This window comes from Oncorhynchus masou, chromosome 9 (genome assembly GCF_036934945.1).
Source record: "Oncorhynchus masou masou isolate Uvic2021 chromosome 9, UVic_Omas_1.1, whole genome shotgun sequence".
Classification (NCBI taxonomy): domain Eukaryota; kingdom Metazoa; phylum Chordata; class Actinopteri; order Salmoniformes; family Salmonidae; genus Oncorhynchus; species Oncorhynchus masou.
This window is the reverse complement of record NC_088220.1, coordinates 58,938,691-58,945,097: the sequence shown is the minus strand read 5'-3', so window position 1 is coordinate 58,945,097 and position 6,407 is coordinate 58,938,691. Positions and strand designations below refer to the sequence as shown.

Below are 6,407 nucleotides of genomic sequence, written 5' to 3'. Positions count from 1 at the left end.
ACACACACGGAAACAAACACCCACAAACCAATAGTGAAACCCAGGCTACCTAAGTATGATTCTCAATCAGAGACAACTAACGACACCTGCCTCTGATTGAGAACCATACTAGGCCGAAACAGAAACCAAACATAGAAAAACAAACAGACTGCCCACCCCAACTCATGCCCTGACCATACTAAATAAAGACAGAAATAAAAGGTCAGAAAGTGACACTACTAGATCCGTCATGTCTGGAAGAATACTTTACTGCCCATTTGTGGAAACAGAATTTATTGGATCCTTATATCCTTTTGCTCTTTCTCCAACCCCCCCTGAAACACACATACCCACTGACATGTGACGCAGCAGCATCCCTGATTTGACTCTCCAACAGTAAAATACATTTAAAGGAAATGCATCAGAATTTACAGAAATAAAATGCAATACAAAGGAAAATCAAAAGATTGGGTTGATGATAAAAATAAAACAAATGTAGAAACATACAGTTCTGGCAGCTCACATCTTGACAGATATTCCTGTCAGACCTGGGATTCAAACCAGTAACCCTGGACCTGCTGCTATACCATCTAAAGTCATATTTGGTACCAGTTTAGTTTCAGATTTCTGATCCCCTTGGTCCTAATCCATATATTATAGGGTGTAACAGTGGTGGGAACAGAACATAGCTACAGGAAGTAGGGGTGCTGAGGGTGCTGCAGCACCCTGTAAAAAAACTCTGAATTCATATAAAGATTAATATTTTTGTGTGAAATGCTTTTCTCTCACAAAAGTAGGGCACTGTTATAGCCTTCTGTATCCCGGGCATAGTGTTTTCCCCCGTGGCTAAACTGTAATACATGAACCTCTCTGGATACTTTGCTGTGCCTGTTGTAAATAACAGAAAAAAGGATGGCTGTAGAGAAGTTGATGAAAGTGGGGAGAACATGTATTAAAAGCCTTCTTTCGTGACTCCTTTGAGGCTTTCAAGCAAACAAGTAATATGTTGATGTATGAGAGCACATTTAACACAAAAGGTTAAACCACTCGACTTGCTATGATACAAATACCATACAGGTTGCTCAGTGCACTTTCAACACAGGAGAGTTTAACAACTGCTAAGTTACCACAAAAAAGCTTATTGCTGTAGGTGCACACAGGGAGCCTTGTAGTGGTAAACATTTTAAAAGCAAGCATAGTCATGGGAATAAAATACACCAAGTGTCACATCTTAACAAGGTGGGTGGAATCAGGCGCAGAGAGCAGATAGTTTATTCTCCGGCGAACAAGAAACACGGTCAACCCAACACATACAGGGTGAACAACCTACTACATATACAGACACTAATTAACTAAACAACACACAGGTGAAACCAATCAGACAAAACCAACAGATACACGAAAAGGGATCGGTAGTGGCTAGTAGGACGGTGACGACGACCACCGAGCACCACCCGAACAGGCAGGAGAGCCAACCTCGGTGGAAGTTGTGACAGTACCCCCCCCTGACGCGCCGCCCCCGCTACGCGCCGCCACAGTCCTCGAGGACGACCTGGAGGACGAGTTGCTGGGCGATCAGGGAGGAGGCGGTGGAAATCTATCAAGAGAGAAGGGTCCAAAATGTCCCCCACCGGAACCCAGCATCTCTCCTCCGGACCGTACCCTCCCAGTCCACGAGGTACTGTAGGAACCCCAAACCAGCGTCTCGATTCCAGAAAGCCTCGAACTGTGTAGTTAGTAGAGGAGAGGCGTAAGGAGTTCTGGGCTAGTTCGGCCAATGGAACATACCTTGCCCACTCACCAGGCCGGTCCCGGCAATAGGACCGCAGAAACCTGCCCACATCCTGGTTTACGCGCTCCACCTGCCCATTACTCTCGGGGTGAAAACTTGAGGTTAAGCTAACCGAGACCCCCAGTCTCTCCATAAACGCCCTCCACACTCTGGACGTGAATTGGGGACCCCGATCAGAGACGATGTCCTCTGGCACCCCATAGTGCCGGAAGACATGGGTAAACAAAGCCTCAGCAGTCTGCAGGGCCGCAGGGAGAACGGGCAATGGAATGAGACGACAGGACTTAGAAAACCGATCCACAACGACCAGGATCGTAGTACTTCCCTGGGACGGGGGAAGGTCGGTAAGAAAGTCCACCGATAAGTGTGTCCACGGCCATTGTGGAACAGGGAGGGGTTGTAATTTCCCTCTAGGCAGGTGCCGAGGAGCCTTGCTCTGAGCACACACTGAGCAGGAGGAGACATAAAATCTCATGTCTTTAGCCAGTGTGGGCCACCAGTATCTCCCTCTCGGACTCCGCACTGTCCTCTCGATACCAGGATGACCCGAGGAGGGAAGAGTATGAGCCCACCGAATCAGCTTGTCCCGGACCACCCTCGGCACGTACTGAGTCCCCACTGGACAGTTAGGAGGAGCCGGCTCTGACCGTGAGGCCCTCTCTATCTCAGCGTCCACCTCCCATACCACCGGTGCCACGAGACATGACGGTGGAATGATGGGAGTTGGCTCAACTGACCGTTCCTCGGTATCATAGAGGCGAGACAGTGCGTCGGCTTTGGTGTTTTGGGAGCCTAGCCGATATGTGAGGGTAAACCGGAACCTGGTAAAAAACATGGCCCATCTAGCCTGACGTGGATTTAGTCTCTTTGCTGCCCGGATGTACTCGAGATTACGATGGTCAGTCCAGATGAGAAAAGGGTATTTAGCCCCCTCAAGCCAATGTCTCCACACCTTCAGAGCCTTGACTACAGCTAACAACTCCCGGTCCCCCACATCATTGTTTCGCTCTGCTGGGCTGAGCTTGCTTGAAAAGAAAGCACACGGGCGGAGCATGGATGGCACGCCCGAGCGTTGGGACAGCACGGCTCCAACCCAAGCCTCGGACGCATCCACCTCCACTATGAACGCTAAAGAGGGGTCCGGATGCGCCAACACGGGCGCATTGGTGAACAGCTCCTTCAGACGACTGAAAGCTCTGCCCGCCTCTGCTGACCAGCGCAAGCGCACCGTTCCTCCCTTCAGCAGTGAGGTGATGGGAGCAGCCACCTGACCAAAACCCCGGATAAACCTCCGGTAGTAATTGGCAAACCCTAAAAACCGCTGCACTTCTTTCACCGTGGTCGGAGTTGGCAAATTACGCACGGCTGTAACGCGATCATCCTCCATCACCACCCCGGAGGTGGAAATACGATACCCCAGGAAGGAAACGGACTGTTTGAAAAACTCACATTTCTCCGCCTTGCAATAAAGGTCATGCTTCAGTAGTCGCCCAAGTACCTTACGCACCAGAGACACATGCTCCGCACGTGTGGCAGAATAGATCAAGATGTCATCGATGTACACTACCACTCCCTGCCCGAGCAGGTCTCGGAGAATCTCATCTACGAAGGATTGGAAAATGGCTGGAGCATTCTTCAACCCGCATGGCATGACGCAGTACTCATAATGACCAGAAGTAGTACTAAATGCGGTTTTCCACTCATCTCCTCCCCGGATACGTACCAGATTATACACGCTCCTCAGGTCCAGTTTTGTGAAGAAGCGCGCCCCGTGAAATGATTCCATCGCCGTAGCGACGAGAGGTAGTGGGTAAGTAAACCCCACTGTGATGGAATTTAGACCTCTATAATCAATGCACGGACGCAGACCTCCATCCTTCTTCTTCACAAAAAAGAAGCTTGAGGAGACGGGTGATAGGGAGGGCTGAATGTACCCCTGTCCCAGCGATTCAGAAACACATGTTTCCATCGCAACTGTCTCCTCCTGGGACAATGGATACACGTGACTCCTAGGAAGTGCAGCGTTCTCCAGAAGGTTTATCGCGCAGTCCTCTCGACGATGAGGTGGTAATTGGGTCCCCTTCCCTTTACTGAAGGCGATAGCCAAATCGGCATATTCAGAGGGAATGCGCACGGTGGAAACTTGGTCTGGACTCTCCACCGTAGTCGCACCAATGGCAACTCCTATACACCTACCTGAACACTCTTGTGACCACCCCTTAAGAGCCCCCTGTCGCCAGGAAATCACCGGGTTGTGTTGAGCTAACCAGGGAACCCCCAACACCACTGGAAACGCAGGTGAATCTATAAGGAACAGACTAATCTGCTCCTTATGATCACCCTGCGTTACCATGTCTAGCGGCACCGTAGCCTCCCTAATTACTCCTGACCCTAATGGTCGGCTATCTAAGGAGTGCACGGGGAAAGGTCAATCTAACGACACCAGGGGAATCCCTAGCCTTAACGCAAGCCCACGATCCATAAAATTCCCAGCTGCGCCTGAATCGACTAGCGCCATATGCTGTAGAGAGGGAAAAAACCCAGGGAAAGAAGTCAATACATACACATGACCGACAAGAAGCTCTGAATGAGTTTGGTCCTTACTCACCTGGGGTGATCGAGCAGTGCTCCGCCTGTCCTCCCGACTCCTAGACGAGTTCCTCCAGCACCGGTCGGACGTGTGCCCTCGTCGACCACAACTGGTGCAGGAGGACACTCCTCCTCCGGTCCCCCTCGAAGCCGTACCTCCTAATTCCATAGGGATAGGGGCAGGGGGGCTGGGGATTGGAAACGACAGGACCTGATCTGAACGCCCGCAAGCAGCCAGCAGGTTGTCAAGACGGATAGCCAGATCGATAAGTTCATCCAGTGGTGTCCCGACATGCCAGCTCCCTGCGGACGTCCTCCCTGAGACTACATCTGAAATGATCAATCAAGGCCCTGTCGTTCCATTCTGCTCCTGCTGTCAAAGTCCTGAACTCTAAGGCAAATTCCCGTACGCTCCTCGTCTCCTGACGCTGGTGGAACAGCCGTTCACCCGCCGCCCGACCCTCGGGTGGATGGTCAAAAACAGCTCGGAATCGGCGGGTGAACTCTGGGTAATTATCCTTCGCCGAGTCCGGACCATTCCACACTGCATTGGCCCACTCGAGGGCTCGCCCAGTCAAGCAGGAGACGAGGGCGCACACGCTCTCCTCTCCAGAGGGAGCAGGACGCACGGTAGCCAGGTATAGTTCCAGTTGAAGGAGGAAACCCTGGCACCCAGCCGCCGATCCGTCATACTCCCGTGGGAGTGTCAGCCAAAGAGCCCCGGAGCCAGATGTGGTCGCAGAAACAGGAGGTGCTGGAGAAGGAGGTGCTAGAGATGAGGTAGGGAGGCCACTCCTCTCCCATCGATCCATTCTCTCCATCATTTGGTCCATGGCAGAACCAATCAGGTGAAGCACGCTGGTATGATGGAGGACCCTCTCTTCCATCGATGGGAGAGGAGACGCGGCTGCTCCTGCTGATTCCATGGTGGTGCGGGATTCTGTCACGTCTTAACAAGGTGGGCGGAATCAGGCGCAGAGAGCAGATAGTTTATTCTCCGGCGAACAAGAAACACGGTCAACCCAACACATACAGGGTGAACAATCCAACACAGGATAAAGACAGACCGGAGAATAACAACACAAGATACACCGACTGACATGAACACACAAATAACAATCCCGCACAAAAGAAGGTCGGGACAACCTACTACATATACAGACACTAATTAACTAAACAACACACAGGTGAAACCAATCAGACAAAACCAACACATACACGAAAAGGGATCGGTAGTGGCTCGTAGGACGGTGACGGCGACCACCGAGCACCGCCCGAACAGGCAGGAGAGCCAACCTCGGCGGAAGTCGGAAGACACCAAGGGTACCAACATCTTCACTTTAGAAGGAGTCATAATGCTATGATATTGCAATGGCTTACAAATTGAGACATACCTGCCATATGCCATCACTGCTAGAATAACATACATTGAAAAAAAATGCAATATACAACCTTCGTGAGAGATTCCCTTAATCTCTGCCTCATGGCAAAATGTGTAGAATTGCAGGAAATTAACTTGAAAACTGAAACAACATAAAACATATTCAAGATGTCAGACGTTTAAGGAAGATGGGCAGGGACACAGCTGTCCTGAAGTTAGGTGGGCCAATAGACCAGAGGTGGCAGAACGGGTTGGGGTGTAGAGTCTTCCCAAAGATCCCACTCAGCATCTGTTTGAGCATTGCCCGAAGTTAGGGAGGGCAGCTCCCCTTGATGCTCTGTAGTTATGCAGTTAATTAGCTAATATGACACAAAACATTCTTAGTTACAATACATAATAAATGTAATGCGTCTTTGAGCTACAGAGAAATTATGCCACAATGACACATTATTTAGATAGTCAATTATAGCAACTATAAGTAACAAAAAACATAATTCATTATTTAAAAAATTAACAATCCGTTTATGTTTTGAGGTTAAGACATAGTACCTTTTTACAAGCCTGATTTTAACCATCCTAACGCCAAACAAATTTAATCAAGGCGGTCGGTTACATTTATCCAGTATGTCTCAAAAGGGTTCCCCACAAATGCTCCAAAATGTTTGT

At 49.9% G+C, this 6,407-nt stretch overlaps 1 pseudogene; it reads right to left on the bottom strand.

The window, feature by feature from the left end:
• Positions 1-598: 598 nt before the first annotated feature.
• On the bottom strand, positions 599-5,789 carry LOC135545038 (olfactory receptor 52K2-like; annotated as a pseudogene).
• Between the last annotated feature and the right edge of the window lie 618 nt (positions 5,790-6,407).